The sequence below is a fragment of the Apteryx mantelli genome, chromosome 3 (assembly GCF_036417845.1).
Source record: "Apteryx mantelli isolate bAptMan1 chromosome 3, bAptMan1.hap1, whole genome shotgun sequence".
NCBI classification, from domain to species: domain Eukaryota; kingdom Metazoa; phylum Chordata; class Aves; order Apterygiformes; family Apterygidae; genus Apteryx; species Apteryx mantelli.
In genome coordinates this window covers 70666924-70680162 of record NC_089980.1, presented here as the reverse complement: position 1 = coordinate 70680162, position 13239 = coordinate 70666924, and the positions used below count along the sequence as shown (strand labels likewise).

The 13239-nt window shown below is 38.7% G+C and overlaps 1 protein-coding gene across 4 annotated transcripts in view; it reads right to left on the bottom strand.

The window, feature by feature from the left end:
* Window positions 1–13239, bottom strand: part of TULP4 (TUB like protein 4) — a 171805-nt gene that overhangs the window by 145766 nt on the left and 12800 nt on the right. Inside the window, exons 1-3 of one of the 4 annotated variants that reach the window (XM_067293611.1) lie at window positions 8345–8382; window positions 7579–7667; window positions 6926–7145 (exon numbers count right to left, since the gene is read on the bottom strand). The exons of 2 other annotated variants lie outside the window; for them this stretch is intronic. The gene's annotated coding sequence lies outside the window, so the exon portion shown is untranslated. Of the gene's footprint in view, window positions 1–6925; window positions 7146–7578; window positions 7763–8344; window positions 8383–13239 lie in introns of those variants that run through there. One more of the 4 variants, XM_067293610.1, reaches the window with a different exon arrangement.

Below are 13239 nucleotides of genomic sequence, written 5' to 3'. Positions count from 1 at the left end.
CATGAAAAACAACGGTGTCTTGTTAAGGACATTCAAACATCTTCTTTGGAGCCCCAGCTCTTACCATCTCTTTTCCATTGAGCTGACTGCACTGACCTTGCCTGTAATTACAGAGCAATTTCTTTCCCTTAGGAATGTTCTGCAGCCTGCCAACATCCCCTGAGCCTGCAGCAGTTGCAGGTAGTTCCTAATTATCTCCAATATCTGCCCACAGACTCTTCTAATACTTCCTTATGAACATGCATTGAAGTTTTGATATCCTCCCCCAAAATCCCAATACACCTTCACATGTGACACACACCTTACAACACTGAAAATAAAATTTTAAGAAAGCAGGAGGGGCAGAGGAAAGGAGAAAATAACAGAAGCCGCTCAGAAGAGCCATAAACAAAGAATTATTTCTGTTGGACAGTAAGATATATTTCAGTCACAAATTTGATAAACAATTCATATCTACTTGATCTGCTACAGAGCAGTTTCAGCACACTGCATTCCAGCAGAGAAGGAGGATGCTGAGTCAGCCTGCGGGGAAGATCCTGGTGATGTCTGCAGGCTGAATCACAGGTGCGAAATGGACTGTGGGTATAAACTCCCCACTGTGCAGCCCTTTGCGCACTACAGGCTGTTCTGTTAGAACTGCTAAGCAAGCCACTTCTCATTAAAAAAAAAAAACAAAAAAACCCTTCAGTGGGTTGGATTTTTTTTGTTTTTAATAAAAACGGAAAAGAGTCACAGTTGTCAAAGAACTAGAATTTCTCAGTGTTTGGGATCAAGAACTGAACTCCAATCCTGACTGTCCCCCGAAAGGGCCATAATTGAAGATTTCAATCCACATTGGAGGATTTGTGTCCACTTCACAACCACTGCTCAAAGTCTAGATGCAAAAAGAAGAGATGCTCCCCACCCTCACATGAAAGAGATACAAAGCTCAATATCAGCTTTATCCCTTCTCTATACCAGTCCCTTTTTTTGTTTGTTTTAAATCATGTATTTTTCCTCCAGGTTCTGGAAATTTGTGCAAAGGGCTCTGGGTTAAAAGAATATAGTATCATGAAGACACACAAACTTGAAAGTGGTTGCTATATGACTTTTTTCCTTGAGAAGCAAGAGTCGCTGAAGAGGCCTTAAGTAAAGTAAAAGGTAAAAGCTGAGAGCTTTAAACAAATGTTTGCAACAAAGCAGACTTATGTACAGAAGTAAGTTATTTGTTTCATTAGCGAGACTCTACGGGCATGGCATTAGCTGCATACAGATGCGCCCAGCAAGGTGAAGGATCTTTTTTGAGTTGCGCTGTCTGCATTAATATGCCAAGTGCTGACTGGTCACCTGTACAGACAGGGCCAAGGAAGCCAGCAAGAAGCAGGGGGCCTCTAGGCACAGTAACATTCTGGTGGGGGCGCTGAAGTCAGCAAGACAGATCTTCATCTAGGTAAATTAGCTTAGCAGTCTGCTGTCCAACTATTTATTTTACAAAGGTCTTCACAGTCGATTCTCTTTTCATCTCTAACAGAAGCATCTGGTCAGGATATCAGAGATTTAGGTACATACAATATAAAATATTGAAGTGAGGATAAGAAACAGCAATATGTTGTAGTCTCAAACAGCACTATCGCTCTTCTTGCATAACAGTTCAACACTGCAGCCTTTCTATTAAGAAAAGTCCAAAATACATAGAGATTGCTGGGGCCAAAGGTGCTCAGTGGAGGGACAACTATGGAGAATTGTCTCCCCTCTATTTTCTTAGACATGATAGAAAAAACATTTGTTAAAATGATTACAGATGAAGATGGATAAACAAAAATACACTTATATACCGTAAAGTTGTTTTATTTGATGGAGATAAACTAGGCTGAGTCACAAAGAAATTCAAGAAAAATAGCATTGGTAGATTCTGCTGTACTCTCTCCATCTACTGAAAAGAACTATGCCCAGCAGTCTAGATGCTGACAGAGGAACAAAAAGAAATATATGGGGTAGGAAATATTGGAACACTTTGTGGGAAAATTACAAACATTGAAATCAAAAAATAAGTCTGCATTTCTTTATAGACTTTTATCACTGATGCTTGAAAACCCCACATCAAGTGTTCATTATGTAAATAGGACAAAGAATCAAGAACTTGAAAGCATTTGGAGAAAAACAACAACAAAACCTAGGAAGAGAAAAAGATTTTCAGGAACTGTGGAAAAGCACACTCAAGGAGCAATATAAGTTATTTTAAGAGAACTTCACTTGATTGTTGTCAATGTGGGGGGGGGGAGAAAAGAGAGAGAATTCAAAAAATATATTTATTTATTTATTTTTTAATATAAAATTCTCTGTTACCATTAACTCAATATTTAGTTGGGAAGCTGATTCTTTCAGTTCAGTTTTGTCAATCTGAGAAGAGCAAGCCTTTGGCAGATAACATTTTTTATATGCAAATTATTCATTTTACATTGTATTGATGTATCCATTTCTTAATGCAGTAACATCCTAAGACAGCTAGACTTCATGGTGCAATTCTGCAATGACCAGATAGTGCTTGCTTCTAATTGATTATAATCTCAAAGTTATGAAGGATGCTCTTCCTTTGAGCAAACATTAAGCCTTCACCAAGAAAGTAAACACATGCTCTAAATTTTAATGCAAAATTTGGAGGGGGGGGGGGGTTAGTTTTGCTAAAAAAACTGCCAGACTTCTCAGACCCAACTTTTTCTCTTCCTCAACACTAAGCTCTCAACACCTTTCATAATCTAATCAATGCTTACAAGATTTTTTGATAAAGCCCGGTCTCAGAATCTATGAAGTGTCAAAACCAAGAGTGAAGATTCATCCTAGCAGATTATACCTTTTAGACACAGAAGATAAATATACACAAAGAGCTGAAGTTATCCATGTCTAAACAGAGAAAAAACACCAGAGTTCTTCATTTAGATTTTTTTTCCCATTACTGAGTATCATCTTACTGCCTTTACCAAGAAGTGTGAGGATCTTCAGGTGAACATGGTAAACTTTTCAAAATAGCCAAAGGAAAGGCTGAACCTACTCATGAGGAATGTCAATTTCATACATTTTCCACTTAATTATTAAAACTTGGATTTGTGACAGTAATATGATTGCACTTAGTAGATGATGTCTAACTTATCAGGCTTTCTCTGATAAATCTGACAAATGTAGGTCATACTCCTGTGAACACTCATGCACACAAGTTGCTTTTTTTTTTTTTGTCTTTTAATAAACATGAATGTAAGTTCCTTAGGATTCCATCATGTTTGCAGATTCTAGCCAAAAGTAACAAGAATATAAAAGGAAACAGCTCATTTCATGAAGAATATAGTTTTCACTTGAAATTTTAAAGCTATCTTACACACAGTGACTTCTACCTCTTACATTTGGAATTGCTATATATTTAGACAAACCTATTTTACTACAATTATTTTTCCATTTAATAAATACTTCACAAAATACCTTCAGAGCTGCATAAAAAGCACAATCACAGAATCACAGAATCGCTGAGGTTGGAAGGGACCTCTGGAGATCATCTAGTCCAACCCCCCTGCTCAAGCAGGGTCACCTAGAGCACGTTGCACAGGATTGCGTCCAGGTGGGTTTTGAATATCTCCAGAGAAGGAGACTCTGCAATCTCTCTGGGCAACCTGTTCCAGTGCTCTGTCACCCTCACAGTAAAGAAGTTTTTCCTCATGTTCAGGTGGAACTGTCTGTGTTTCAGTTTGTGCCCGTTGCCTCGCGTCCTGTCGCTGGGCACCACTGAAAAGAGTCTGGTCCCATCCTCTTGACACCCTTCCTTCAGATACTTGTACACATTAATAAGATCTCCTCTCAGCCTTCTCTTCTCCAAGCTAAACAGGCCAAGCTCTCTCAGCCCTTCCTCATAAGAGAGACGCTCCAGTCCCCTAATCATCTTTGTAGCCCTTTGCTGGACTTGCTCCAGTAGTGCCACATCCCTCTTGTACTGGGGAGCCCAGAACTGGGCACAGTACTCCAGATGTGGCCTCACCAGGGCTGAGTAGAGGGGGAGGATCACCTCCCTCGACCTGCTGGCAACACTCTTCCTGATGCACCCCAGGATCCCATTGGCCTTCTTGGCCACAAGGGCACATTGCTGCCTCATGGTCAACTTGGTGTCCACCAGCACTCCCAGGTCCTTCTCAGCAGAGCTGCTTTCCAGCAGGTCAGCCCCCAACCTGTACTGGTGCATGGGGTTATTCCTCCCCAGGTGCAGGACCCTGCACTTGCCTTTGCTGAATTTCATGAGGTTCCTCTCCGCCCACCTCTCCAGCCTGTCCAGGTCTCTCTGAATGGCAGCACAGCCCTCTGGTGTATCAGCCACTCCTCCTAGTTTTGTATCCTCAGCAAACTTGCTGAGGGTGCCCTCTGTCCCTTCATCCAGGTCATTGATGAAGAAGTTGAACAAGACTGGACCCAGTACTGACCCCTGGGGGACACCGCTAGCTACAGGCCTCCAACTAGACTCTGCGCCGCTGATCACAACCCTCTGAGCTCTGCCATTCAGCCAGTTCTCAATCCACTTCACTGTCCACTCATCTAACCCACACTTCCTGAGCTCGTCTATGACGATGTTATGGGAGACAGTGTCAAAAGCCTTGCTGAAGTCAAGGTAGACAACATCCACTGCTCTCCCCTCAACTACCTAGCCAGTCATTCCATCATAGAAGGCTATCAGATTGGTTAAGCATGACTTCCCCTTGGTGAAGCCATGCTGGCTACTCCTGATCACCTTCTTGTCCTCCACATGCTTGGAGATGGCCTCCAGGATGAGCTGCTCCATCACCTTTCCAGGGATGGTGGTGAGGCTGACTGGCCTGTAGTTCCCCGGGTCCTCCTTCTTGCCCTTTTTGAAGACTGGGGTGACATTGGCTTTCTTCCAGTCTTCAGGCACCTCTCCTGTTCTCCATGACCTTTCCAAGATGATGGAGAGTGGCTTAGCAATAACATCTGCCAGCTCCCTCAGCACTCGTGGGTGCATCCCATCGGGGCCCATGGATTTGTGGGTGTCAAGTTTGCTTAAATGATCTCTAACCCGATCCTCCTCGACCAAGGGAAAGTCTTCCTTTCTCCAGACTTTCTCTCTTGCCTCCAGGGTCTGGGGTTCCTGAGGGCTGGCCTGAGCAGTGAAGACTGAAGCAAAGAAGGCATTCAGTAACTCTGCCTTCTCTGCATCCTTTGTCACCAGGGCACCCACCCCATTCAGCAAAGGGCCCACATTTTCCCTAGTCTTCCTCTTGCTACTGATGTATTTGAAGAAGCCCTTCTTGTTGTCCTTGACATCTCTTGCCAGATTTAATTCCAAACGGGCCTTAGCCTTCCTCGTCGCATCCTGCATACTCTGACAACGTTCCTATATTCCTCCCAAGTGGCCTGTCCCCCTTTCCTCTTTCTGTGTACTTTCTTCTTCTGGTTGAGTTTTGCCAGGAGCTCCTTGCTCATCCATGCAGGTCTCCTATCTCCTTTGCTTGACTTCCTACTCATAGGGATGCACCGCTCTTGAGCCTGGAGGAGGTGATGTTTGAATATTAGCCAGCTCTCTTGAACACCCCTTCCTTCTAGGGCCCTAACCCATGGGATTCCTCCAAGTAGGTCCCTGAAGAGGCCAAAGTTTGCTCTCCTAAACTCCAGGGTTGTGATCCTATTCAGTGCCCTGCCTCCTCCTCGCAGGATCCTGAACTCCACCATCTCGTGGTCACTGCAGCCAAGGCTGCCCTCCGACCTTCACATCTTCAGCCAGTCCTTCTTTGTTTGTTAGTACGAGGTTCAGCAGCAAATACTTACAATACTTATTATATTTAATATTATTTCTTTATGTCTATCTGCAAGGGTGAAAAAGTATAAGAATCACAGAAAGAAAATCTGGTAACATATATAATCCACCTTGGCTGTTCCCTTTATAAAACTCCGTATCTGTACTGAAGGTTCCTTTGCTGTATTGAAAAGTCTGCTTGTAAATTGCTCGAGGAATATGCTGCTGGTTTTTTTCTGGTAAGCAGCTTGGCAAGGTAGCATCTTTAATCTTACAGTGTCAGTGTTCCCCTTGAGCTCACAAAGTTTATTAAAACAAATTACATGAAAACATCTTCTTCGGGATTCAAACTCTAAAGCTTAAGAGGATCAGTATATTCCAGTTCCTTTTTAGTTTCAAGGAACATAAGACAGTATACTCCTTCATATTTAATGCTGTCATGATACCTCAGTGCTTCATCCGTTAACTATGTATTATCCACAGACCACAGAGCAACAGGAGGTTACTAGGAGAAAACTGTATGCTTTTTTTGTTATCTATATTAATCAAATTGCAATGAAATCAACCCTTCAGCATTTGTTTGAAATAGCCATTAGAAAAGCTGCTATAAGGGACATTTCAGCTTTGAACTTTAGTAGATGGATGCATAAACCAAAAATTAGTTAGACAACAAGGTTAAATATATATTTGATAAAACTGATAAAAAACCTCTGAAATTAAGTAACTCAAGGATGTCATTTTAAGAAAATTCTACCCCAACACAAAAATGATATATTACTTTGCACTTACTGTTACACAGAATGAGAGCATGAAACAAAGACAAATGATGAACAACCAGAAATTACCATGTCAGAATACAAAAAATTACATTCCTAACTATTGAAAGAAATTAAAAACTTAAAATAAATACGGGAAAACCTAGTTACTGAGTGAGTTCTAAAACCTCAAATAATATGCCATACAGATGCTGATTTCAACAAATGGTCAGCCTACCAACCCTATATTGGGCTGGTGACAAAGTTAATTAAAATTGTGAAATTTTTTTTTAAAGTTTTGCTTTTTTTTTTTAAGTTATCCTTTGCATATAATTCAAAGAAAGCTTTGTTTGCCTGAAATCAACCTTTTTTTTTATTTAAATAAAGATATGTTAGAAAAGGACATTACACTTAAATATCTTGTCTTGCCTATGACTGTAGACCATTGCAGCAACAACAGTACTACTGCTACTGTTATCTGTCCGGGCGTCCATATGGAGAAGGGGCTGTTTAATGCCTGCGCCACTGGTCAAAGTAGAATGTGGAAAGGCTTCCAGGATTTCCTGGGAGAAGGGTGAGTAATCAACTCATAACATGTTCCAGCATGTCATTTCAGTGCATCAACAAAACTGCAAAACAGTAAAAGAACATAAGGAAATGGCCTACACTGTTCCAAAAATGTTAAATATACTTCTAACAACTGTAACATAGACAGCAAATGGATACATGTTCCATTATAATCTTGAAAAAAGTGAACTCCCAAATATGATTATTATGCAGGAAATAACAATATTAAAAATTAATTCATCTGAAAGATTTGTATTTTGTCACAAATACATTTTCCAAATATTCCCTGTTTCCCAAATACTCCACTACTATATTAATCCATCTACCATAATCAATGGCAGTAAACATGATTTTACTGATGGATAACCACAAAAAAAATAAATTAAAACAAATATTCCATCCTTTCCTGTCCATCCCTACCACACATGAACAAAGCCCTTACACATGTAAACCTTCCATCCATGTAAAAAGAGAGATTCAACCTTTGTTTTTCACCTGAATTCGAAGACAGCTATGAGTGGTCTGTAATGCCTGCCTGGTCCATTTAAGCCTCTTGCACGTATTAAGTGTGTTTGTTTTTGCTACTGGATATCAAACAGGCGGGAGAGAGTATAAACAAGATTCATGGATTTTTTTTTCCTTTAAGGGACAACTACTAATAAAATTATAGTATCACCTAACTCAGCAGATGTTTCTTTAGTTGCTAAACTGCAATTAGCACCTGATGCAAAGTACTTTGCGTAATCTTTAACTGATATGAGCAACAAAATATCATATACGGATCTCAAATTTACTTATAGTATTGCCAAACACCATGCATCATCTCCTTTTGCATGTCCGATGTTGATTAAAGTATGATAATCTAAAGTTTTCATCCAGAATATTCTACTGTATACGTTAAATTGATATTTGTTGCTTTTTATCACACCCAGTAATGCAGGTTTTTTACGAATTTAATTCACAAAACAGTAATTTGAGCTTTAGTTTGCATTTGTATGCTCACAAAATTTCATTTCAGATGAAGAAATACATCTTACAGAGAGCAATATCAATGGCAAATTAAAACAAGACAATGCTAGATTGGCCAGGGCTTTAAATGACTAAAAGGAAACTCAAGTCTATCTTCTCCATGGCCACATGCAGTTGCAAAAGATAAATGGGAAGAGAACTGAAAGAACATCAGGAGAGCTCTTGAACAATTCCACAGAAATTTTGCAGACTTTACTCAAGAAAGACGATGAACTCTAACGCAGCTACTCACTCAGCAAAAATTTGCTATTTTCTCTTCGAAGGAAATCAGGATTGAGGCAGGTCATCTGCTGTGTTCCTTTGCTCAACACTTGTTATTATTTGCTCTGAAGCAGAGCTACAAATAACTGAAATCGTATCAGCTTTCAAAAGAAGCTTATATAATTACATTGGTTTGCTCTATGGAAATGCTACTGAGCTTCTCATAGCTGTGTTTCAAACAGTTAGCCCCCTTCTTCCCACAGAATTATTAATACTAGGAGAGCTGCATCATTCTTCAACAACAGAAGAACAACCTTCTCAGAAAACCATTTATCTATGTCAGGGCACTAAGCCACTTTACTCTGATAGCAAATAAGGCCTTAACATTATCTTTAATTACAATTTTTCATGGCACCATGACAAAGTGACAGTACCTTGGCCTAAAAAACCACCACCAACAAAAAAAACCTCTAAGTTTTTCCTATTGCAGCACTTTAATTACACTCAAAATATTCACTTTTCCACATTCTCTTTCATTATTTTTTAAATAAAATGCAGTCTCTCCTTAACATGTGCAAATTATGTAACAGTATTTTCAGAAGTATTTTATTTAAATTTGACAGTGAAATCTATTAATATTTTCTACATATAGGAACTTCACATATTTCTCTATTACCTCTTCATCTAGTGCATCCATGCAGGCACGGAGCTATAAGGCGAAACAGCCACCTGTTTATGGACATTGACATTCTTCCTCTTAAGTGATAGAGCTGACGTGATTCACAGAATTACCATTATCTACATTCAATGCCTTTATAATATCTTATATCTTAACAAATAAACTTTAATGGCAAAAGTAGCAGTACTTACAGTATATACAAAGGTAGCATTGCTCCTATAAGCCCTTTCTTGCCACTTACAATGTCTTGAATACACATTACAAAATCATTTTAGCAACTTTGCAAGATGGGCAAGTATGAATCTGCTTTAAAAGACAAGGAAACTAAAGGTACAGGCCTACAAGATAAGCCAACTGTTCAGAGCAGCCTATGCCACAGCAAGATTTCTTAATTTCCACCCCTTTCCAAGCTCCCCCAAAGCCATTCCCATTTACTTTCCCAGATCCTGCCCTCCTTCCTGCGCTCACCATCTGGCACCTGTCTGATCCTCACGGGGCAGATTCAGTTTCCTAAAACATCAGAAAATACATATGCAAAAAAATGAGTAGTATTCAGTGAGCTTAGGGAGCTGAATGAACTCACTGAAGGGTCAGAGCAGTGTCAGAGCTGAAGCAAAGGAGCAGGCAGGACCCACAAGACTCGGCACAGGGAGACCTTGCAGAAACAGCAAGACGTCAGATTGGCTCAGCTGCACCAGGGAACTTCCCCATCAGATAGTGCTGGAACATTTCTCTTAATATCAAAGGGCAAGATTGCATCAAGGCAAGAAGTCAGAATTTACAATTACTGCCTCCCAGTCCTGTATTAAGACCATGTCACACATTCAGCTTTGTTCATCTGATGTCTTCCTGTCTATTTTCATTGTGCTTCAAATTTACCTGTTTTGGATTCACAGGAAAAGCCATAACCAACATTCTGCTTTCTTCTTCTCATATTTAAAAACATGCATCATTACTTGGTGAAATACGTCTTATGTCAAAATGCTTCTCCTCCAGTTCACTGAAGGGGGATAAACAGGCTAGGCTGATTAATTCAAAATGATTTACAATAACCAAGTATAGTTAAGATTTCAATCATCAAGGAAGAAAACTTGATTAAAATGTGCAGTTTAATTTTATTTTGCATTTCTACTCATTTCCAAAAAGAGAGTCTATCACTAGATAGTAACCTTAAATTGATGTTGATTTGCAAGTAAATATAGCTTTTACCCCAAATATGATACTTCTTTTTGCTAACTGGAATGTTATAATACATTCACATTTAAGTAATTACATAATTTAAACACACATTTATTCAGATTTATGATTTTCATATTTGATGTTAATGGAAAATGGCCCTCATTTCTTGGACCAGATGTTTTCCAAACTACCACACACGTTTCATTGGCACATGCTGTATGTAAATATGTAACACTGGGAGTATACAAGGTACACTTAGGTGTTACAAAATCTGGCCTAGAACACGAAGTTGCCACTGCTGACAGTCAAATACAATGTTGCCACTGTTGCTGGGGCTAACAAAAAACAATGTTGTAATATTTTAAGGATTGTATTTGAGTATTATCTTCTAAACTCACAAACGTGTCAAGTCAGTTTAAATGGAAACTAAAATTTCATTTAAATACAAATCCAAACTTTACAAAATTTAGATGTTACTAGTAAAACTACACTAGATGTTTTATTGACTTTATTAATCATGTTTTGCATTCAAAACTAAATTGATATTTTTAAACAAAGGAAGTCTCATCTTCAGCCAGTGCAGTGAGGTGACTGTTTCTGGTCACAACATCCCTAGTAGAGTGGAGTTGACCTCAACATTGCATTTAATTTTTATTATGTTTTGTAAGAGGAAAACACACTTTTTCAGTTTCTAATTCTGAAGAAGAAAAACCAATGTAAACTATACCAAAATAAACATACAATTTTCTGCCTATGCCTAATGAAGAAAATCTGTTGCAAGCTGATCTGCCCCTTCAGCAAACTGAATCCAAATATTTACCCAGCAATTTCCTCCATTTCAATGATCTGACATACTTTAAAACTTCATCAAAAAAAAAAGCAATGCATATTTATATTATTAGAAAAGCTATTTAAATTCAATTTGACAAGTCATACTAAAGAGTAAACATACTATAATAGATTTAGACAAAAAGTGGCAGTTAAAAATAAGTACCTTTCTACAACCATTTTTAACTACCTTGTAAATTCCCTCTAAGATGTCACAGTAAAGAGAACTTTTAGCTCTGGTAGTGTCAGAAAGGCTCCACCTCCATTAAGGACCCACACCTGCACTTCCATCACTACGACACAAAAGGTCTTGAAATTCAGTTTAAAAGCTGACAATAAAGGAAGGACTGACCTAAAAAGTCAAACTACAACCTGAAGCGCCTGACATGCAAGCACACATTCTCTTTTAATGTTTCAGCAGTGGAGCAGTGGTAGCCTCTATCAGGTATAGGGAAAGAAGAAAAACTGTCACAGCTAGACTTTGATATAATTTGTCTGCTAAAGCCCTTTAGATATACTATGGTTTTATTTCTTTATAATTTCAGGAAAGAACAGTTTTGTTTTGTTTTTTTTAATCCCTTGAAACTCAGCCTACATGAAGTTTCAGATGGATGCACATGGCATGAGCTATACATGCATGTCAGGTTCATAACAGAGAAGCTGTGCTGAAATCAGTATTTCAGCACGTATACACACACACACAAATTTTAATCAAAGCAATCTACTTGCACAAAAAAACCCAAAACAGTTATTTGTCAAACTTTGCAGTGTCATACTGTAGCAGTACGGGCCAACCTTTAGAAGCTGGCTCCAACCTGACCAGTGATTAATTTGCTCCCTTCCAGCTGAGAGACACTAGGTCACTACAAACATTACTCCAGTGATACAGCTGATGACAGAGCTAGAAGGAATCCCTGTAAAAGGAAAGCGGAGACAAAAGAAGCAAGTTTCCCTCTGGGACAATGAGGTCAGTCAAGAACACACTGAAAACAGGCAGGCCCTTGTTGTAGGCTCATGGGGGAAAGAGAGCACTAGATTAACGTGCAAGATTTATGCAGTTTTATTTTGAAGATATGACGCTAAAGCTCTCAGGCAAAAGGCCTAAACCAGACTTCAAACATGGTATCAGTTTCCCACGCTGAGTAAACAGGGCAGCAGCCTATACATACATACTACAGTGTCATCTGCATCTAATTTAAAGGATGTTTAATTAATTAGCTTAGTCAGGATACAGGTGGGAAAAAAAAGAATCTGTAACTTTCATTCTAGCAACAGCACTTGTAAGACACTGTTACATGCACAAAAGAGTTAAAAATAAATCAAAGTTATTGAAGCCATTTTTATTAGCATTCCAATGAAATGTTAAATCATTTGACATGAGAAATGACATATTCATAAAATCCACTAAGCAAGATAATCCTGTCTCAATAAATTAGACACTTTGTTTTTCTAATAACATATTCTCTTCTCCCAATATGAACTCAAAGTACAAATAACCAAGCAAAACAGAGATTAAATAGTGATGAAAAAATTAAGATGGCAGTCATTCCTTTCATATTATTCCTGTAAAGACCCAACTGACAAAAGTATACAATAGATATTTGTTAAAAAAATAAATAAATAAAATAGCAAACTCCTGAGAGGAGAGAGCATGTTGTCTTCATGCTGGATTCTTTCCAGACACATTTTTGGCTATTACTGTAATCATATACCATGACTGGGGTCAGGAGGATGGGACAGGTTGGACAAAAATACTACTTTGACAATCAATATGCCTGCACCAACTGAAAAACTGTCTATATAACCAGTATCTCTGTGTATTTCATTTTTGTTTCTGCACAATAAAACATTTACATGCATTAAAAAAACAGTCATGGAAAGCAGGAAATGGTCTTCACAACTAATCAAAGCCAAGATTCAGCAAAGTATGTCTTAGTGTGTTCATAGCTTGAGCATTTTAAGATACTTTGCTGATTCTAGCCACCAAGATAAGAGCCAGGGTATTTGACTGAAGGAAGTTATGACTATATTACCCTACATGAAATCAATTTCTATTATACTAAGGATATAACCAGCCACTGACAATAAACATTTTTTTCTATTGGAAGGAAGCTGCTCTGTTGCAGCATTTTCAAGCTTTCCACATCATTTTAAGAAAAAGGCACTTGTCCCAAGGCAGATTTATACTTATCACCAGCATGAGGGAACGTCTTGTTTATAATTAGACTCATCAGTAAAGG